Consider the following 23,969-nt stretch of genomic DNA (forward strand, 5'->3'; position numbering starts at 1 on the left):
CAACTGTGTTCTTCTCAAACCTCAAGAACATTTGTTCGACGGGGCGGTGGCACATGTATTCTTCTCTCCAAAGGAGAGATTCTCTCTCTTTCCACTCTCCCCCCTTTTCCATATCCTCATTTGAATTCCATGCTGTTACTATCACTAACCCAATAAAGCTTAACATTATTGTCATCTATTCTCCATCAGGGGCATTAGGAGAGTTCCTAGATGAGCTTGACAATTTGTTAAGCTTATTTTCAGATGATGACTCACCACTCAGTGATAGGTGACTTGAACCTTCCAATACCTGTCTTTGATTCATTTCTGTCAACATTTCTTTATCCACTCCTTTCCTCCTTTGACCTCACCCTCGCCTCCTAATGCTTTGGAAATTCTTTTGTACCCTTCTCCTGAATGTTATCTTTCAACAATGAGATCCCTCTGATGCTTTGGAAGCTCTCTGCGGACCATGGCTTTTGCTCTGAGATGCAACTAAGAAAATGTCAGGAAAATCCTACTAGAACAGCTGAACTTTATTTGTGATTAATCAGTCACATTAAATGATAGCAGGTGTGAAATGACTTATATTTTACATGCGTTTGAATGTGATTGGTTAATTCTGAACACAGCCACATCCCCAGTCATAATAGGGTGTGCACACTTATGCAACCAGGTTATTGTAAGGTTTTTATTTTTCATTGTTCCCCCTTGAAAATGTCAATTTGTTTTTCAATTGATTTGTTCATGGTGTAGGTCACATTGAAAGTGGAGAAAGTTCTGACATGATTTATTTTTAGACTTCATCTTTTCCACACCTTGTTTTCCCTCGTTTCCTGTGGGTTTCCTCCTTTGTGATGTTTTGCCAGGTCTTTACTGCAGCTGTCTTCAGTTGTTGTTTTTTTTGTGGGCCTTTCTGCCTTAATTCTTGTCTTTAGTAAGTGAAAGGCATGCTCAATCGGGTTGAGATCAGATAATTAACTCGGCCATTGCAGAATATTCCACTTCTTTGCTTTCATTGTCCATCTGTAAAGTGAAGCGCTGTCCAATTAACTTAGCTGAATCCGAGCAGACAAAATATCCCTATACACTTCAGAATTCATCCGGCTGCTTCTGTCTTCTGTCACATCATCAAAAACAATAGTGACCCAGTGCCACTGGAAACCATGCATGCCCATGCCATCACATTGCCTCCACAGTGTTTTAGATGATTTGATATGCTTCGGATCATGAGCTGTTCCAAGCCTTCTCCATTCTTTTTTCTTCCCATCATTCTGGTACAGGTTGATCTTAGTTACATCTGTCCAAAGAATGCTGTTCCAGAACAGTGCTGGCTATTTTGGATGTGTTTTGGCTAAATCTGGCCTTTCTATTCTTGAGGCTTATGAATGGTTTGCACCTTGTGTTGAACCTTATGTATTTGCTCTCGTGAAGTAATCTATTCATGGTAGATTTGGATAATGATATACCTACTTCCTGGAGAGTGTTCTTCACTTGGCTGGATGTTGTGAAGGAGTTTTTCTTTACCATAGAAAGGATCCTATGATCATCCACCATTCTTGCCTCCTGTGGACACCCAAGCCTTTTTGTGTTGCAGAGCTCCCCAGTGCATTCTTTCTCTCAGAATGTACCAAACTGTTGATTTGGCCACTCTTGATGTTCCTGCTATCTCTCTGATGGATTTCCTTTTTTTTTTTGCAGCCTAAGAATGGTCTGTTTCACTTGCATTGAGAGCTCCTTTGAGTACTTAATTGATGAAGAACGGATGTAGGAATAGCCCATACCTGTCCTGCTTTTGAGTCAATTGACCAATTACCTTTGGTCCCTTGAGAAAGAGGGGGCTACACATTCAAGAGCTTTACTCCTAAACCCTTCCTCCAATTTGGAGTTCCCCTACCATCCATCTCTGCCGTGTCTCCTTTAGGTGGTTCATTCTGTCACGGATGAGGTTTTGTTAGTAGAGAGACACAGGCGCAGAGTCGAGGTCGTCCCAGTAATCCATGTTTTAATGAAGCAAAAAAGAAACCAAATACAACAAACAATAGGCAGCAACCATTGACGTGGGCTTAACTGAAAACAGGAAAACCAAAATGAACCACACCAACTTTGCCAACAAACTGAACTTAAACAGGGTCCCCAATTGGAGGCAATAACCAACACCTGCCTCCAATTGGGGAAACCAAAAAAAAGGATTAGAGGTGGCTAGAGGCCACCTCCTGTCCTGTCCAGGCTATGCCCCGAGCCCAGCGCAGAGATGGCTAGGGGCACAGCCAGGACGTGACAAAAAGGCCAAAACTAAGGTAAAGCAGGCAGAGTTAGGTACAGAGGAGATCTGAAGAGTACAGTACAATTCCAGTATCCAGAAGGCAGAAACCAGGGGCAGGCATAGATCAAGGCACAGAGGTCAGATGGGCAAAGTTACAAAATGATAAGGCTATGACGGAGACTAAAGATAAGGCAGCAAATGGTCAGTACACAAAATTTAATCAAAACCAGAATAATAGCGAAAGAACGGACTTAGTATGTCTTAGCATATACAAACAATACCTCACAAAGACAACTGTGCAACAAACCAAACTAAATAGTGGACACTATTGACAGTCAGGTGGGAAAGACCGGTGTTCAGAATTCGGGAGATGAAGGCCTGGGAATGTGTTGCGTCTCACAGTTGTATGTCGCTCCTGCAAGACTGATGAGATTTATTTATAAAGCCCATCAGCAGTTGTCAGAAATTGCTTTAACACAATACCCAGCCTGAAACCCCAAGGAGCAAGCAGCAACAGTGTTGAAGCATAGTGGTTAGGAAAAACTCCCTAAGAAAGGCAGAAATTTAGGAAGAAACCTAGAGAAGAACCTGGCTCGGGGACCATTCCTCTTCTGTGCTGGGTGAACAGTTTTAAGAGTAAAAGTAGTAATAATTAATAAGTGTGGGCTTTGTCCAGAGTCCAGAAAACCTAATCTAGGTCAGAAGCTTGACCAGGTGGACAAGGACAACTAACCAGGGGGGAATGGACAGCAGAGTGGCAGCTGGAATCGTCAGGTATCGTCTTGATCTGCAACACAACCTTTGGACAAGGACAGCAAAAAGTCTTTCGACCCTACTCCCCCAGCACAATAATACAGCAGTGTAAAACCTTGGGTCTGAGACAGCGGGGTCCAGTATGTATTTGTGTCACCTGGACAGGCAGGAAGTCAATCCACCCACATTGCCAAGAATCAACCAAAGGGACACCAATCAACCGCAACCACCCTGAATGAGGGCCAAATATTACTGGCAGAGTTCACTCTAATTGCACGATGGGCGCAATGGACAGACCACCCTCGAGTGGCATTGGACAGAGGGCATGCCAGTGGCAATGAAAGCCTACCTGGCAAGACAGCAAGGGGTGGACAGTATCAGGCCTTTCCATTTACCTTACACCCCTTGGCCAGACTACACTTAATCATAGACAATGCTGATGAAATTTGTCTTTAGTAGACACTTGAGTCTGCATTTCTAACCTTAACTGGCAGATCATTCCACTGTACTGGAGCTCTTCGTGACTGTCTAGGGTCACTGAGAATACGCTCGACTAGGGGGTGGCTGAACACAGTCCTACTGCACAAGCCTTTGAAGCATTGCCTTTGACGGACGAGGGCAATCGCTGCATATCAAAAATATACTGTAAAAAATATTTTCCACGGAGCAACAGACAGGGTCAATAGAGGTTTCTCACACCAATGCGGGCCGTTAAACGCCAGTAGGCATTCGATTGTGCCTCTCGCTTGAGACAGAGCATCCAGTCGATGAGGAATCGGCCGTGGAGTCCTCGAGAGCAACTGTATCAACCAAACTTCCCTGGGCGATCCAGAGCAATCAAAATTACACTCAGTCAACCCACTTCTACACGTGCCAATTGTGTATTGCATTGCATGTCTGTGGCGGGAATGCGTAAAGGAGACCTGGAGATAAGGGATGGTGTATAAACACATCCGGCCCGAATGAAGGGCTGTCCTGATCCCTCATAGAAAACCAAAGGTGACGGTGTGCATTCTTTCTCGATGTGAATAGGTCTACTCATGCTTCCCCAAATCTCTTCCAAATGAGGGAGACGATCTCAGGGTGTAGACGCCACTTGTCGCCTTAAGGACCCCCTTGTGACATCAGATTGGCTCCTATGTTCAGGCAGCTCGGTATGTAAACTGCTGACATAGAACATAGGTGTCTGTGCTCCCAAAGCCACAGGCGCATCGCCAACAGGTGGAATACAGTAGACCTGACTCCCCTTTGACAATTGATGTGTGTAACTGTGGCCCGATTGTCTGATGTGGCCACACGCCCCTCACTGCTTGACTTTGGCACACACCTCCCCAGCACGTCAACGAAACATCTGTGAAAACCTGAACGAATATCATGACCCTGCTCATGGGAACACTTTGCCTCAGAACGGCCAGATACCTCTAATGGTTTAGCTCCCCTGTTCAGGCATCGGGGAGTGACTGCTGGCTAGGCCACAGAGCGCTCTTTGTACAATTCTCAGCTAGGCCCAGTCACGTGAACAGCATCACCAACTGGGCTGTGTCAGCCACTGCCAGCTCTGCTGATGGCACCATGAACTTTGATGACGATAAGTCGTCTAGATAACCTAGAACTCTGATCCCTTGTCTGCTTAATGGCTTCAGCGTTAAGCAGACAGGTACTGCTGTATGACATACCAGGTCTTGAGGACAGCACTTCCAGCTGCAGCTACAACAACAATTACTGGCTGGATTCCAGTACAGTGGAATTTGGCTGTACAATCCAGACATATTTGAGGAAAGTGAGTTTGCACCTTCACAGGTCACATATTGTCCTGATCCAGCTGCCCAACTGTCCACTCCTCCAGCTGCCAACCAGGCCACCATCCCATCTAGCTGTGCTGAAGCTCAGTTGATGTGCGACCCTTACCAAAAGCCGGACTAAGGAAAATCACTGTAATAGGAAGGAAAAGGAAACAAACAGCAATACTCACGCATACACCTGTCAAGATGGCCCTGGAAGGAGAACAGAGAAGAAGGTCTGACAAGGTGAAACAGAAAAAAGCTTGCCAGAGATCTGGCCAAGAAACAAGACAAATCAACTCACACAAACCAACAACCTATGCTGTCTAAGAAAGCATCAGGAAAGAAAAATCTGAAAATGCATAACATCGACCCACAGGACAGATTCCTCAGATGCTGATGAGAATTTTTGTATTCAATAACTCAAAGCCAGAAGAAGATTGGGTTTGGTGTATGACCTGTACTCTGCCTGTGTCACCACTGTGACTCTGATAGTGACTAACAACATGGCACACACAGACACTAATGTTCAATTGTTGAAGCTGGTGCACTTTTGCAAATGTTTTAATGTTCATATCTTAGTGTAAAACCTGCAGGCTATTCTGTGTGCCCATGAGGCCTGCACTCCAGTTGTGCCATCTGTCTGTCAACACTGTGATTGACGGTGACAAACAAGCACAAACACACACACTCATATTAAGTAATGTTCATTTGTTTCAAACGTATTATGTTCAAATTTCTCACTACTATGAATGACAGTGACTAACATACTTCAGTCACACACCAATTATGTTGTTTTTTTAATTTAAGTTTTGAATAAATAGCTTTCAATATAATTATTTGGTCAAAATAATTTATTTTATAATGTTACAAACATTATGATACAGGCTATGCTGTATCATAATGTTACATTTCACACCAGGATGTTACAACTAACCCAGACTATGGGGTGAATTGTTACATTTCACCCTATGTATTTGAGACATTTCTTATTTTGTTTGTGATTTAACAGCTATGCAATCTAATAAACTAGTTTGTATACAATTCTGAATGTACTGGCCTAAAAGAGCTTCAAGATACAGACAGATATGTCCAAAATGTTACAACAATCCCGGTCTACCCTATTCTAATTTTGGGACGGGTTAAGTTCAGTTTCGGACAATTGAAATTGCATTTCGGGATGGTGCCAGGACAGTGAGGAAGAAAGTTAGTTGCTCAGGTCTACGCTTGTTCGTCATCGGCATGTGAAATGCATGTTTGGTCACACATTTGTTCAGAATGCATGAATCCAAAATTGGCCTCCGTCATCCTTGGCACCAGGAAGTGTTTCTGGGCTGTCAGAATAACACCCTTCACTCAATGTTCTCTGACATTAGGGCTGTCACTCTCTCTGGTGACCACATTGCCATCTCCAATGGTCCTGCAATCAGAGGCAGAGGCTGCCAAATTGCACCGAGTTCCCCTTCCATATTGTGCGATCAAGCCAAACGGAGAATGTACAGTTCTGACGCCATTTCCAATAGTGCTGAGAGGACATGAGCGCATTTAAATGAGGAGAATTTTCTCGTAATCTATTCTCACCCCTGCCGCCACTGGCTCACCTGTAGAAAGGGAAGGCATGGCCCATGGGAGGTGAGTCCCGAAAGGGCGTAATAGTAACGACTGAATCAGTAACAAAACCTTCCTCTAATCTTACAGAGGTAAGGATTGCAACATTGTTCTGATCTGCAAGAGGTTCTGTTACACAAGCACACACACATATAGACTCTTTACCAGTAAAGTCTAATTAGGCACGAGAACGGTAACCCGGTGAAGCCTTATGAGCATGCTTAGCAACTCACTCAGGTGCTCTGACCCAGCCCACTTAAACATGTTGCTATGGTGATGAGGCAATGAGCTAGCCGGCGAAGGCGCCGAGCTAGCTATGGATCACACTGCCTGGCATTGTCTCTTCCATAGACAAACAATTGTATTTATAACTGATGTAGTGGAAACTGAGTCAGTTATAGATAAAAAGGAATAAATAAAGAGAAAGGGGCATTTAGGGAGCCAGGCCTCGGCTGTAGCATGGAATGAAGAAGCTGCTGTAGGTAGATGACAAAACAACTCACTCTTGTCGTCCTATACACATTGCAAGGTCTCAGGAGCTGATTAAATCACATCGCCAAACGACCCTCACAAGAACATTGGAGCATTAAGAGGCAGAGTCCGCTCAGCTTCTTTGAGAGAAGACAGAGACAGCCAAAGTTTTCGCCCTCACCAAGATCATTGTATTCTATAATCTGCTAGCAAGTTCTCTAACAACCACGGACCGCCGGCCATGAAGGTGCATCCCTTTAGGAGGAGGTGGAGGGGGGAGGGGTATCCCCAAATGCAAAACTGTTCTCTCGACGACTACAGAAAACTCAGTTCGTAGAGAGGTCGTCGTCTTCCACTTCTCTGTTCCTCAACACCGTGCCACCACACCTCATCCCAACACTACTTCCTCAAAGTACTGCAGCCTTTCCTTCTGTACTGAAAAGAGCAGGACGGCGCAGTTCTGGCACTTGGGGGGGGGTCAATCAGGCCTTCTGGTGTGTGCTTGGGTCCCAGGCACCACACACAAGCCGGCAAGCAAGGCAGAGCAGCGACAGATGGTGGTGAAATATTCCCTCATGATGACGGTTATCAGAGAAAAAACTGCATAAAAAAATCATCAAGTGCAAGTAGTCAATTCCAGTGATGTTTAGTTGAGCTCAAGAAAAAGGGAGGTTCAGGTATGTAGGTCATGCACAGTTATATAGTTGGTTGAGCTATGTGCATAATTAATTTTCAGTGATGGTCATGTATGTGGCGGAGTAAACCACTAGGAGCGGATCCCTCTAGGGGTTGGAGCTTCATGACATAAGAGTAAAATAATATATCACCTGAATTTAAACTAGTTTGAAGACACTAACAGAAAGGAAACCCCAGGCAAATCACATACACATAGGACTGAGAAATCTAATTAGAGGATGGATATACAATCAATTTATCTTATATATATATATATATATATATATATATATATATATATATATATATAGCAAATTTCTGACAAAGTGCATTTCAAGATGCTTAACAAGTGAGTATGAATAATACAGTTAATACATCTTACTTTGATAAAATGGATGAATTACAGTAAAGATAGAAATGAAAATGAATACAAAGTTCAACAAGACTAGGAACCAGGCAAGTCTAGTTAGACCAGCCCACGATTAAAATGGATGAATGACGTTGCTCTCCCAGGATTCCGAATCAGGGCCTCCCATGTGACAGACTGTGTCTTTAACCACTACTCCACTAAGCTATACGTATGCAGAGGTTTGGTGTCAGTATACTTATGCATTGTTAAACCAGTTAGTCGGAACTCCACGGACCATCAAACTGGTTTCCTACATTAGCTGACATCCAAACCAACAACAGGTTTAACAGGATCACTACACTACATTTAACGCATTAAATTACAAATAGTTTACTGTAGATGGCTAGCTAACAGCGATGACTCCAATCACTCCGTGGCTGGTTTGTTGCTTTAGAAATCAATGTTGAATAGACAAGCAATATGCTATGTGAGCTACGAGGAAATCATACATGGAAATTAATACTAGTATCTACTTACTACTTGGAGTAGTCATATGAATTGAGAAATTTCTAGCAAGAAAGATGAACGGAAGATGAACTTTACACTGTGAAAGCTATTTCATCTTATGGCACAACAATGTTCATTTTTCTTTCATTTGTAAATTACATTGATACAATAACTGTCATTATAAGTGACGATAACTGACTTTTTCGTCAAGTGAAAAGATGAATCGTGAAAACCCCTCCTCTTTTACTGCGCAAGGGGTTGTGGTCTATATTACCCCCAAAGCATGCATGGATGCGTACTTCAAAAATCCAAAAGAAATAGTAGCATTATAACCGAAAATGGTTTTATTTTAGGCTTACTATAACGTAGCTACTGAAGCTTGTAGCCAGTAAAGTTTCTGTCTAACCTGAACACACCCTAATGCATCCTTTGTTCTGTTAATGGTGAGGATCAAACACCGGTCACCCACATGAAAGTCTGCGTCTCTAACCACTACACTATTTAACAAGGGGTAGTAAGTCACTCACCCACTCACTCAGTAAGAGACATTCACTTTTCTTGGCTGGCTCTGCTTACACGGCCTGGCAAAAAGAGGTTAAAACAAGGGGTATAAATGACTACATAAAATGAATATTTAGACAAGTTGAAGAAATTATTTTAGAAATCCTGACTAAAAAGGTGTATTATGATTATTTATTTTTTTAGATCAATAGTATCTGCGTCCCTCAGACAATCTTGCAAACTGTTCCAAAGGGCAAGTCCAGAGTTGCTGAAAGAGGCATCACCCAGAGTTTTGGTTCTGACCCTGGGGACAACCAAAAGACCAGTACCAGATGATCTGAGGGACTGACCAGTCACATATCTAAAAGCCATGTCAGACTAGTATTCAGGTGCAAAGCCATGTACTGCTTTAAAAATCAATTGGGCAATTTTGTAATCAATTCTAAAAATCACAGGCAGCTAACGTAGCGTCTTTAAAATAGGTGTTGTGTTCTGGAGCCAATTTCCTTATACAACAGGACAGTGGCCCTCATTCGTGATAATAAAAAATTATCAGATTCAATGTAGATGTCGTTGCAGATTGATAAATAGATTGCTAAAGCCGTGGACTCAAGAACATGCTGCACCTGTTCTTATTTACATATGACACACCTGTGATTTATGCAGGTGTGGCAATTATCAAATTATGAATTGACAGCTATCAGCATAAATTATAGCCTGAAATGGCTAATTTACCATGAACAAATCTGTGCAGTTACAGAACACTCTCATCCCAGAGCCAAAGTCCTTTAGAAGAGCAAGTTCTGCCATCATTAGGGTAACTGCTCAACCCAGAACCTCTGGTTTATTTATCCTCTAACTAGTCAATTTAAGGTCTCTTAGCTAATCAGCTGCCTGCCACCAAAAATGTATGACCATTTATAATATCTAAGTATGTTGATACTATATGCCTGAGTAACTTAGGAAAAGTGAGGCAAAGCAAGTTTATTTGTTTAGCACATTACATACACAAAGACAATTCAAATCTTACAAACGCATGAGCAACAGAAATAGAAAATGGAAAATAAATTGAAATAAATAATACATTAATATGGTAGTGATACAATATTTAATATTTGTTACAGTGGGGAGAACAAGTATTTGATAAACTGCCTATTTTGCAGGTTTTCCCACTTAAAAAGCATGTAGAGGTCTGCAATTCCACCGTTCCTGATCTACCCTTTATTGAGGAAGTAGATGCGTCCAAGGTAGGAGTAGGGCTGTCCTTTCACAACAGCAGGGCAGACTGTCTAACCTACACCATTGTGCCTTCTTCTCCCATAAGCTATCTGATGCGGAATGGAATTACGATATTGGGGACCGTGATCTCCTAGCGGTGAAGGAGTACATCCGAGCCGCTCGTTGTCTAAACACGCAACAGGCCAGGTGGGCACTGTTCTTCTCCCAATGTGACTTCTCCCTCTCTTATCGCTGTTACAGTGGGGAGAACAAATATTTGATACACTGCCGATTTTGCAGGTTTTCCCACTTACAAAGCATGTAGAAGTCTGTAAATTTTATCATAGGTACTCTTCAACTGTGAGTGATGGGATCACATTTTATGATTTTTAGTAATTAATTTGCATTTTATTGCATGACATAAGTATTTGATACATCAGAATATCAGAACTTAATATTTGGTGCAGAAACCTTTGTTTGCAATTACAGAGATCATACGTTTCCTGTAATTTTTTACCAGGTTTGCACACACTGCAGCAGACCTTCTCCAGATCCATCAGGTTTCGGGGCAGTCGCTGGGCAATACAGACTTTCAGCTCCCTCCAAAGATTTTCTATTGGGTTCAGGTCTGGAGACTAGTTCGGCCACTCCAGGACTTCTTAAGGAGCCACTCCTTCGTTGCCCTGGCTGTGTGTTTCGGGTAGTTGTCATGCTGGAAGACCCAGCCACGACCCATCTTCAATGCTCTTACTGAGGGAAGGAGGTTGCATGGAGCCCCAGAACCGAGGGAGATTGACCGTCATCTTGAACCTCTTCCATTTTCTAATAATTGCGCCAACAGTTGTTGCCTTCACACCAAGCTGCTTGCCTATTGTCCTGTAGCCCATCCCAGCCTTGTGCAGGTCTACAATTGTATCCCTGATGTCCTTACACAGCTCTCTGGTCTTGGCCATTGTGGAGAGGTTGGAGTCTGTTTGATTGTGTGGACAGGTGTCTTTTATACAGGTAACGAGTTCAAACAGTAATGAGTACAGGTATGTCATGCAATAAAATGCAAATTAATTACTTAAAAATCATACAATGTGATTTTCTGTATTTTTGTCTCTCACAGTTGAAGTGTACCTGTGATAAAAAATTACAGACCTCTACATGCTTTGTAAGTAGGAAAACCTGCAAAATCGGCAGTGTATCAAATACTTGTTCTCCCCATTGTATATTCCTCATCATCTTATTTTATATTATCTATTATTATAATTGTGGTTATTGTTACTGGGGCTGTTACGATTGTTGTTTTTCGTGATAGTGGTTTTATTGTGAATCAAGCATTATCATATTTTTTTTAACGTTGGTTTACACAGTGCCTGCCCAGAAGTGAGTTTCATCGTAAGGATACGACGAAGATAATATTGATGAATACGAGCTCTGTCAGTGAAAGGATCGTACGATAAAGTATTTTTATTTTTTTTATTGTATGCACATTTCATGAACGTGGGCCAGTGACCCAATGCTCAGCTCCAAACAATGCAAGAACTATTTAGGGAAGAAGCAGTCAGCTGGTATTCTGTCTATAATGGAGTGGCCAGCACAGTCACCGGATCTCAACCCTATTGAGCTGTTGTGGGAGCAGCTTGACCGTATGGTACATAAGAAGTGCCCATCAAGCCAATCCAATGTGTGGGAGGGGCTTCAGGAAGCATTGGGTGAAATCTCTTCAGATTTCATCAACAAATTGACAGCAAGATTGACAAGGGTCTGCAAGTCTGTAATTGCTGCAAATGGAGGATTCTTTGATGAAAGCAAACTTTGAAATATACAATTATTATTTCAATTAAAAATCATTATTTCAAACCTTGTCAATGACTATATGGCCAATTCATTTAGCTATATTTCCAAATCAGACTTATATAATGTATGTTTTCATGGAAAACAATTACATTTCTAAATTAAAGCTGCAAGCAGCATTTATCGGGGTTCAAGCTGTTAAGGCCTTTAAGCACCCAAACATCAAAAGACATTACGTTTTATTTAGCAAGCATTTAACCACTGAAATAATAAATGGAAAAGTCCATTCACAGCCAATACAGGCATTGTAGCATTGGAAATGTACGTTTTTCAAAGCTTTTTGACAGTTATAGTTGCACCTATTGTCTGATCTCCACAAAACTCTGCATGCTTCTTCACTATGTTATGACACATATGCTCATCTATTTTTGTGAAGTTTGGGGTTTTTCTATGGGATTTATTGGCTTTTGAGTATATTTTGTCCTGCCACTTGAATAAATTATCCTGTTACAGCCAGGCAAATGAAAAAAAATCGATAATTGATAATTATTGATCTAGAGAGTCCAGAGACTCATCGTAGATCAAATTGGTTCCGAAAGGCCGAAAGTCCAGGTACTAGTTCATGAAAGTAGGTTTTTAACATATTCGCGAATATTAAATGAAGAGTTTGATTGACAGTAGTGGTTCTGGAGGCAAAGTTTTTCAGCATGAGGAGAACTATCAAGTGATATGCATTTTTTGACGAAATTTGTAACAACACGTGATTAGAGAGCCTTAAAACTTGTTAGCGCCAACTAGTGGCCGATTTCTTTCAAAATTCTTACAGACCTCTAGGACCTTGTGCCAAACATGCCCACTAAGTTTCGTTCTGATCAGAGTATGTCAACCTGGTTTAATAGGTGCTCAAATCTCATTGGCCAATGGCGGCCATGTTTTTTGAGATACGCCAATATCCTCTTAGGCATACATGGCCCCTTGGGCAAAGACACTGCATACCAAATTTCAAGTAATTTGGACAAACGGTCAGGTGTCTATACGTTTTTCGTATTATTTTTCGTATTATAGCGCCACCATGTGGCCAATCGACGCAGTTTTTTTACTGTGACCTCAGACTGACTTCTAACACATGTATACCAAGGTTGGTGAAGTTTACTTAACTACTTCTTGAGTTATAGCCTTTTTAGTAAAATAGGCTCCTCCCACAACTGTAATTTTGCGCCCCCTAGCGACCATGAATCGAAATTTAAACTTTTTTTTGATAATTATTGATTTTCAGACTCCATAGAACATTTCTACACTGGTTTGGTTCCGATCGGGCGAAAATCCAGGGACTAGTTCACAAAAGTAGGTTTTTGACAAAATTCAAAATGGCGGAAAATCTATCATGGCGGAAATTAAATCGGAGATATACCTTTTGTTCGTCTTGAGCCAAGGATTACAGGGATATAAGACAATTGAGTCTACGACATACGGTCTAGGAGTTATGACCACTTTCGCGCTTTAGGTCGCTATAGCGCCACCTATGGGCCAATCGGGCTCATATTTTGATAACCTCTCCTCGATTTTTGTACTACCATATGCCAAAGTTTCAAAGCTCCAGCTCTTACGGTTTGGGCTGCACGATGCGTTTTACGGCAGAAGAATAATAACAAAAATCTGTACAATAACAATAGGGTTTCAGCACTTCGTGCTTGAACCCCTAATTACCCCAAACGTTTGAACGGTAGTGTATTTGAGTATGTATGTACATGTGTTTTTATGTGAAAGTTTAGTAAAACTGAACTCAGTAGCATTCTCAACTACCATTCTTCACCACTGGGTCAATATTGACCCTAACCCAAACATTTAAAACATTTTAAGACTCTTACTTTTAATTCAAAATTTTAATTGTTGATCTTAGTTTTATATGTTGCTTAACAATTTCAAGTGTCATGAATTTTCATCCTGAACAAATACAATTAAATGGTATTTCACACTCTGAAACCGGTATTGGAAGACCCTAACAAAAAAGGCTTAATACACTGTGCCAGTTGTTAATTTAACTTCATTACTGTTAGCAGCATTGCAACATTTTTCTAGTTTATTGTTTGTAGGCTATGCAATACAAATTTGTTGGATAAGATTAAATTGAACATTTACTACAATCATATCTAAACTATTAATATAAAAAGAAGTGCCTTTTCATCTTTTGTACTACCATATCTAGACTTGAGTATGCCTCACTGCTTTTTCAACATCAAGTTTGTTGAACAAGATACATTTTTACTGTCCTTTAAATAATATCTCTGATTGAACATAGCATACAACCAGGATGTTATTGTTCTCACTATATATGCTGTCTCTGGCCAATGTAATCCAAAATCACAATGTAAATGTTCACTGTTATGCTGATGACACACAGTTACAGTGGGGCAAAAAAGTATTCAGTCAGCCACCAAATGTGCACGTTTTCCCACTCAAAAAGAAGAGAGGCGTGTAAATTTCATCATAGGTACACTTCAACTATGAAAGACAAAATGAGAAAACGAAATCCAGAAAATCACATTGAAGGATTTTTTATGAATTTATTGGTAAGTTATGGTGGAAAATAAGTATTTGGTCAATAACAAAAGTTCATCTCAATACTTTGTTATATACCCTTTGTTGGCAATGACATAGGACAAACTTTTCTGTAAGTCTTCACAAGGTTTTCACACACTGTTGCTGGTATTTTGGCCCATTCCTCCATGCAGATCTCCTTTAGAGCAGTGATGTTTTGGGGCTGTCGCTGGGCAACACAGACTTTCAACTCCCTCCAAAGATTTTCTATGGGGTTGAGATCTGGTGACTGGCTATGCCACTCCAGGACCCTGAAATGCTTCTTACGAAGCCACTCCTTCGTTGCCTGGGCGGTGTATTTGGGATCATTGTCATGCTGAAAGACCCAGCCACGTTTCATCTTCAATGCCCTTGCTGATGGAAGGAGGTTTTCACTCAAAATCTCACGATACATGGCCCCATTCATTCTTTCCTTTACATGGATCAGTCGTCCTGGTCCCTTTGCAGAAAAAACTGCCCCAAAGCATTCTTTCTCCTCCAAACACGAATTTCATCTGATATTCTCCCAATCCTCTTCTGGACCATCCAAATGCTCTCTAGCAAACCTCAGACGGGCCTGGACATGTACTGGCTTAAGCAGGGGAACACGTCTGGCACTGCAGGATTTGAGTCCCTGGCGGCGTAGTGTGTTACTGATGGTAGCCTTTGTTACTTTGGTCCCAGCTCTCTGCAGGTCATTCACTAGGTCCCCCCGTGTGGTTCTGGGATTTTTGCTCACCCTTCTTGTGATCATTTTGACCCCACGGGGTGAGATCTTGCGTGGAGCCCCGGATTGAGGGAGATTATCAGTGATCTTGTATGTCTTCCATTTTCTTATAATTGCTCCCACAGTTGATTTCTTCACACCAAGCTGCTTACCTATTGCAGATTCAGTCTTTCCAGCCTGGTGCAGGTCTACAATTTTGTTTCTGGTGTCCTTTGACAGCTCTTTGGTCTTGGCCATAGTGGAGTTTGGAATGTGACTGTTTGAGGTTGTGGACAGGTGTCTTTTATACTGATAACAAGTTCAAACAGGTGCCATTAATACAGGTAACAAGTGGAGGACAGAGGAGCCTCTTAAAGAAGAAGTTACAGGTCTGTGAGAGCCAGAAATCTTGCTTGTTTGTATGTGACCAAATACTTATTTTACTGAGGAATTTACCAATGAATTCATAAAAAAATCCTACAATGTGATTTTCTGGATTTTCTTTCCTCATTTTGTCTCTCATAGTTGAAGTGTACCTATGATGAAAATGACAGGCCTTTCTCATCTTTTTAAGTGGGAGAACTTGCACAATTGGTGGCTGACTAAATACTTTTTTGCCCCACTGTATATATTTCAATGAAGCATGGAGAAGCTCCAAAATTAGCTACTTTGGAAGCATGCGTTTTAGATATTAGGAAGTGGATGACAGAGAACTTCTTGCTCTTAAACTCAAGAAAAACAGAAATGCTCCTTTTAGGACCCAAGAAACAAAGAGCATTGTTAGCAGATCTCACTGTGTACCTCGACGGCTGCATGGTCGTATCCCAAAAAACTGTAAGAAACCTTGGCGTTACCCTTGACCCTGACCTCTCCTTTGATGAACATATAAAATATGTCTCAAGAGCTGCTTATTTTCATCTTCTGGCTGCCTGTTAGGGTTAGGGCTGATTTTAAGGTTTTACTGTTAACCTATAAATCAATATGTGGACTTGTTCCTACTTACCTTGCTGAAATGATCCAGCCATACATACCTACACGTAACCTATGATCGCAAGATGCAGGCCTTTTAATTGTACCTAGAATTTCTAAACAAACAGCCAGAGGCAGGGCCTTTTCTCAAAGAGCTCCGCTACTGTGGAATGATCTGCCAATTAAGGTTAGAAATGCAAACTCAGTGCAAACTTTCAATTGTCTACTAACAGCACAGTTTATGATTAGGTGTAGCCTGGCATGAGGGCGTGAAGGTTATCAGAAGGCTTGATATTGTCCACCTTTGCGGTCTTGCCAGGTGGGCTCTCGTCGCCACTGGGATGCCCTCCCTCCAATGCCTTTCGGGGGAAAAGTCAGTGGCTTGTTGTTGTCTCTCTGTTGTGCACTTGTGCAATTGGGCTGTACTCTGCTGGCAATACTCTGCCCTCATTCAGGGTGGTTGCAGTTGGTGGGTGTCCCTTTGGTTGATGCCTGGCAAAGTGGATTGATTTCCTGCCTGTTGGGCCTGTTGGGGCCTCCCCTGTGTAGGGCCACAGTGTCTCCGGACCCCCCCGTCTCATTTCCAAGGTCTTACGCTGCTATACTATTGTGCTGGGGGATTGGGTCAGATCTCCTTCCCCACTAAGTTCTCCTTCTCCTACTCCTACTCCACTATAAATCGTTGTTAATATGAGGAATGCCTTTTCTGAATTTTCCCAGTCTCCTCCCATTTTAAACTTTAGGAGGACATGAGGTCCTGGTCCACACCCGCAGAGTACCTGGTTTGGGGGGCCCGTTGCTGTCCCTGTCCTTGTCCATCTGGTCATACTTCTGACCTAGTCTAAATTTAAATAGACTCTGGATTTAGCCCACAAGCATTTATTAATTATTCCAATTGGTCTCTTAATATCTCAACCGGCAAAACCAGAAGAGGACTGGTCACCACTCTGCGCCTGGGTCCTCTCTATGTTTCTTCCTAAAATTCAGAGTTTTTCCTAGCCACTGAAATGTAACACTACTGTTGTTTGCTCCTTGGGGTTTAAGACCGGTGTTTCTGTAAAAGCACTTTGTGATAACTGCTGTTGTAAAAAGGGCTTTATAAATATATTTGATTGATTGATTGATGTCCAGCATGGGGACTGACAAATGAAAGTTAACAACAAATTTGATGGTAAAATCAATGGTAGGCACTAATAGGTGTTACAGTATATTCAGGTAAACCAATAAGAGGCACTGTTGGGTGTTACAACATACTCTGGCAAACCAATGGTAGGTACCTCTGGTATATACGGAGTATATACAGTATATACAGAAACGCCCCCTACCTGCACCCTGCAATTACTCCATATTGAATCTGAGTGCCTGGACTTTCAGCTTCATCAGCCAATACCCTTCCCTACCCTAGTCACTAGTTATGTAATCATGGCTCCAATTCTGAACATCAGGATGAATCTGTCAATAAAGGGTCAGTTAGAGGAGCTGCCGCTGGCTTTCTCGTTTGATGGGTTTTTGGAGGGAGGTGGGGATGTGGGGCTCAAGAAGAGATATTCCAATATCCAGTAACTTGGAACAGTGCATCCATTATACTAATGGATTTGTAGCCTACTAGTGTGTTCTTAGGCAGGATTTCTAAACTAGTGCAGAGTAAACACAATTCACAACATGAATGCATGTACTTTATTGCTATTCTGAAAAAAAAAGTACCTGTCAAATGCACTGGAAAGCTAATACAAGTCAACTGCCAGTAAAGATACTGCTACAAAAAAATTATTGCAGGTCTTGCGCTCCAGACAGCTCCCGCTTAAAGGGGCACTTCACCCTAGGGGACCTTAAGTGGTATATAAGTAGTTAGTGTAGGGTATATTGTGTCAGAATGGTGATTTATGGCCCTGGGGGGGCGGGACTTCCATATTGATGTGACAGGTGGGCGGGACATCCGGTTTGTAGGGTGGGACTTCCGGTATGACGTATGTTAGGGTGGGGCTTCCGGTATGACGTATGTTAGGGTGGGACTTCCTGTATGACGTATGTTAGGGTGGGACTTCCGGTATGACGTATGTTAGGGTGGGACTTCCGGTATGACGTATGTTAGGGTGGGACTTCAGGAGTGACGTATGCATGTCCAGTGCCTTTGTGATTTATGATTACATTGATGTGTCAGTGTTTGATGTTTTACAACGTCTGATGAGCAAACCAGACTAGTGTTATAACAGCTGGGCTATGTTTGATGATTAACAAATGGGGCTTAGGGTTCCGGAATGTTAAATTCCCAGGCAGTAAATAAGTGTTGTGTCAGCGGTGAGGTGTTTGGTGTACAGCAAATGGTGTTTGACAAATATAAAACCCGGGTGTTTTATCTTCTGACAAGTGTTGCAACAGCTGGCATACAAACGGTGTTTGTTAACCTTTCATGTTTTATGGGTTGACTGGCGTGGTATGTGTATTTAAACCACGCCGACATTGGGGTTGGTCATTCAGTCTTGCCTGAGCGAACTTACCTACACATTCCAAAACCTGGAGGATTGTGCTGCTATCAATGTTTTGGTTGAAACACCGGTGAAAGCTAACATCTTAAACGCAGCTCAGCGATTTGGTAAGAAATTGCAAATGGACCGCAGAGATGCAATCAACATGCCAACCCCGAAGAAACCGATGCAGAGTTTAAATCGAATCCATCAATTACACCCGGATATGGTGGCACAGGAGTGGAAATTGGACGATGGTCGGATCGGGGGATATATCTTCAACCCAGAACAACCGGAGGTTGCATTTTATGAATTACTCGAAGGCCAAGTGTTTAAGGCTGGTGTGACTGATCAAATGGTTTTTAATGCCAGTTTATGGGGCACCTTTCGAAAAGTGTTTTATTTGGGGCCAAAACAAGGCCCACATAATACAGTAGATGTACTGTTTAAAGTTGTCGAGGGGCTGAAAGAGTATGACTCTGTCAGATTGGAGTTATTTCCGGAAAATATCAGCGGGTTAGTTTGTGACTGCGGACTGATCGACTGACCTAAGACCCCGAAGCCCCGCCTTAAGCCAACACCTTCATCAGCAAAGCATAAAAACCGACAGACCGCCGGTGACATTCAAGGAGTCGGAAGAATTTACGAAACATGTCTCAAGATTACAACCAAGCGGTGATTGAAGAACCCAAGGCTGAGGACTGGCTGTGTGACGTCTGGGATGACAACGCTGAAGCCTTCTACGGAACCCCTGACCCAGACAGCTCGATTCCACCGGCATACCCAACAAGAAACTACTAATTTGATTGACAGGGTTGGTGATCAACTAGGTCCTCTTAACCTGTCATACCTTTCAAATGCTAACAAGAGTTATCACAAAATGGACAAACAACTTAAAGATCATCAAAGCAACAATGGGTATGATTCTGGAAAACGTTGTTGGGGCTATTCTACACAAAGCATGCATCGGATGCGAAGTGGACCACCCGAGCCAGACAAGACATTCATGTCTCGAACCGCCTGAGTATTTTTTTGAGGCCCATTATGATGACACTGCGACTGAAACATGTGTTGGTCAAGGCTTTGAACGCATCTGGTTTTCACACACCGATGACTGATGTTCACGAGGCCGCTGAGAACTTTCTGCACAAGCTCAAGTTGGAGCCGAACATCACACAGAGACTGAGTGAGAACAGGGATGAGTACATGGACAAATTTAATGAGGATGTTGTATGCGACGCAGCGGGGTCATGGTGTGATGAAAGCAAAGAGTCTGTTGTCTAAGGCCAGGGTAGCTTCAGTTCTCATGTTAACATGTATATAAACAAAGACTGAGAAATCTGAATGTTTGTGTAACTTTTCTGAATATATTGGTTGTGTAATTTCGAAAACTCAAATAAAACATTGTTAAACATGTATTAATTCTCATTATTGCTCGAACACTCTACGATGTCTGAACAGGTTATGAAAAGTATTTACTATGACCCGGCAAACCCAGGTGCTTATGTGGGTAGAGAGGGTTTGAAAAGAGCATACTTGGAAAAAACCGGGGAGATCCTCAAAAATGGTGAGGCCGATGACTGGCTGCTCGCCCAGGATACATACACGCTACACAGGCCTGTAGCTATACATTTTAAAAGAAATTGAGTTATTGTTCATGATATAAATTCACAATTTCAGCTGGATTTGGTTGACATGAGTGCTTACAGTGTGGAAAACGATAACATGAAATTTATGTTAACATGCATAGATGTATTAAGCAAATAAGCATGGATTCGCGTGCTGAGAAATAAAAGCGCTATAGAGGTAAAGCGAGCATTTGCAGACATATTAAAAGAAGGAAGAACACCACAAAAAGTCCAAACGGACAAGGGGAAGGAGTTTTTTAATTCACATTTTGAAATGTTGATGAAGAAGTACAACATAAAACATTTTGCTACAGGAAATGATGTCAAAGCGAGCATCGTTGAGAGGTTTAATAAAACAATTAAATCACGAATGTGGAGGTATCTGACAGCAGCCAACACCCACCGCTATGTTGAGGTTATTCAAGATTTAGTTTGTGGGTACAACCATAGCTACCATCGGTCTATTAAGATGAAAATGTTAGATTAGTTCTCAAGAACCTGTATGGCACAACATTAACGAGATATGGTAATCAAAGCTACAAGTTCCAGGTTGGGGATACTGTGAGACTCTCAAAGCTGAGAGGTGCATTTACAAAAGGCTATGAAAAAGGGTACACAGATGAATATTTTACAATAACAGAATGCATTCCTTTTACACGGGGCGAAAACGCATTTGAACTACTTGACTTGAAAAACGACAAAACTTGGAAATATGAACTCGACACCGGTTATTACCGGCATATTAAAACTAGTGATAGAGCTCAACAATCATATAAAAACACATGGTTTATCGGTGGGGTACGATGGATTTAAAAATAGAGTGTTTCTAAAAGGTGAGCCCCAGTTTAGTTTGAAATTTAGCGCAAAACTGGAACAGATATTGGGGTTAAAACCAGGCGAGTGGTGGTCCGCCACATGGTACGGAACATACCCCACAGATATTCTGGCGGGGTTTAACACCCTATACATCTACACAGATTTTCCGGATGGCAATACCTTTGTTGAAGCGCGGGTTCTCCATAGCAAAACCACATCTGAAGAGTGCGGCTAGGAATATGGTCGGTGATGTTGTCAACAGTGTTATGTCACGACAAACAAAACAGCAGGATGGTTCTGGATTGATGGTTATGTCTCGAGGTGTTAGAAAAAGACCACCTGGTAGGCGGAGCCTACCCAAGAGTAAAAAACGCAAGAATGAGACAAAAACAAGAGCCAAGGTTAAAAGAGGACATACACCCCGGAGGACACTCAAAGGGAACACGACAAATCTGATTAAGAATATATTTTAGAGAGATGGCACTCCTACACCGTATGTCTGGCGAATGTATAAAGACAGAGTTGGATTTATTCACAGTTCCATTCACACAGACATCTATTGAGAAAAATACATACATTGAAATACCGACCCTATCAGCAATATCAGACGCAGCCCCTCGGGAGTTCTTTATTGCCGGGAATGGCGAAGACTACATTGATCTAAACAATACTTTGCTGTACCTACGTGTAAAAGTCACTAAACCGGACGGAACTAATATTGATGCCGGAGCACGTGTTGGGGTTATCAACTATCCGATAGCCACCCTATTTTCACAAGTGGATGTCTCCTTGGGTGATCGTTTAATTAGCCAGAGTAGCAACACATACCCCTACAGAGCCGTTATAGAGAGCATTCTGAATTATGGATGTGATACATTAAAGACAGTTTTCAGCTGGGTTGTTTTACAAGGATGCCACAGGTCACATGGATGTTACGGACCCTGCAGGCGAGAACGATGGACTTACGAAAAGGGCAGCCTATTCGGCGGATAGCACAACATTTGAAATGTTCGGCCCTGTTCATAGCGATATCTTCTTTCAAGAGAAACTTATGTTAAACGGCGTTGACATAAAGGTTAGGATGGTGCGCGGTAAAGATGAGTTCTGCCTTATGGGAGTCGGGGATGTGCGTTATCGTTTGCATATACTATCAGCATCACTATTTGTCAAGAAAGTGTCTGTTTCGCCAGCCGTGAAACTTGGACACGCTCAAGCGCTACTCTCAACCAATGCCAAGTACCCAATTGAAAGAGTGTGTATGAAGACATTTAGTTTACCGGCTGGTGGTCGTGTTTGTAACCAGGAAAACCTATTTTTAGGATCTCTGCCAAAATGTATTGTAATCGGATTGGTGGACAATGACAGTTTTACCGGAAGTTACACAAAGAATCCATTTAATTTCAAACATTATAATTTGGAGTTTATGGCTATGTATGTAGATGGTCAGCAATTTCCTAGCAAACCATTCCAACCAAATTACACAACAGGGTCAGCAGTGCGTGAATTTTACCAATTGGCCTTAGCTTCAGGAAAACACCTAAAGGACCAAGCCTTGGCTATTGACAGGTCGGACTTCTTACACGGCTATGCCCTTTATGCATTCAACTGCGCGCCAGACGAGGAATGTGGTCAGCACATATCCTTGATCAAGACAGGGAATGTACGACTTGAGATGAGGTTCAGACAACCACTACCCCACACAATTAAGTTGTTTATTCAATCTTTGACTCCATTATCGAAGTGTCAAACCGGCGACAAGTCATGGTTGACTACTATTAGGAGAACTGTGTGGAAATGAATACAGCAGAGTTGACCAGTGTGGTGAACCAATTTTCATCTAGGACCCATTTCTATGGTGTGCTGGCAAGTGACCAACTACCTAGGGTGCCTGTCCGAGATGTTGCATCAATGATGATTGTTAATACACACCCAAGCAATCAACCTGGGGAGCACTAGCTTGCTATTTACATAACGGATGATGGCATTGGAAGGTTTTATGACCCAATTTTACATATTTTCCCAAGTCAATCAAGGCCTTTCTGAAACCTGTGAGAATGTGGAATACAGTTCAAAACAAGTACAGGACCTGGTTTCAACCACGTGTGGACAGCATTGTTTGTTTTTTCTCTTTCTAATGACAAAAGGTCTGAGTTATAAAGATTTTATGTCTTTTTATGCTGATGATTTACGAGAAAATGATGCCCTAGTCTCAAAGTTTGTAGCTAAGATGTACCAGAGTAAGCGTGATAAGCAAATGTTTAATTGCATACAACATGCTCAATCTTGTGAAACGTTTAATTTGTGCCATGGTTGTTGAAGAAATAGAAAAGCCAATCATGTGTATGTCAAATTTATTATTCAAAAATAAAAACCACATCAATGTTTACATATTATTTTTCATACAACATTTATTCAAGATAAAACAAACATACAATGTATCACAAATAAAATAAAAACACATTAAAATGGAAGCCATTTTGCGGGGTCCGTGGTATGAGGTTCAAAGAAAGCTTTGGTTGTTTGAAAACCAGTTGCTGGTGGTGTGGCTAAATCATCCATTGTGTCACCAGACTTTTGTTCTTACAAATTGATTTTACGTCTTACATGCGCATTTGGAATAGTTGTAAAAGGCATGTTGAGACATGCCATGGCCTCTAAAAACACACCCCACCCCAACGGTCTTCTATCGTCAGCAATTTTATTGGTAGCTGTCACACTTTTAACAAGATCCAATAGGTGCGAGCCCTTGATTATCTCTCCTTTGAAAACAAATTCACCATTTGAATTCCATGAAGTCAAATCTTTAGACCTGTGCTTTCTATTAAGAATATATTCAACATTCTTTCTACACTTCACAGGCACATTATCCAAAATGTAATCAACAAGGTCAACATTTCGGTCAACAGTTTGCTTATTCT

The sequence above is a fragment of the Esox lucius genome, chromosome 1 (genome assembly GCF_011004845.1).
Source record: "Esox lucius isolate fEsoLuc1 chromosome 1, fEsoLuc1.pri, whole genome shotgun sequence".
Lineage (NCBI taxonomy): Eukaryota > Metazoa > Chordata > Actinopteri > Esociformes > Esocidae > Esox > Esox lucius.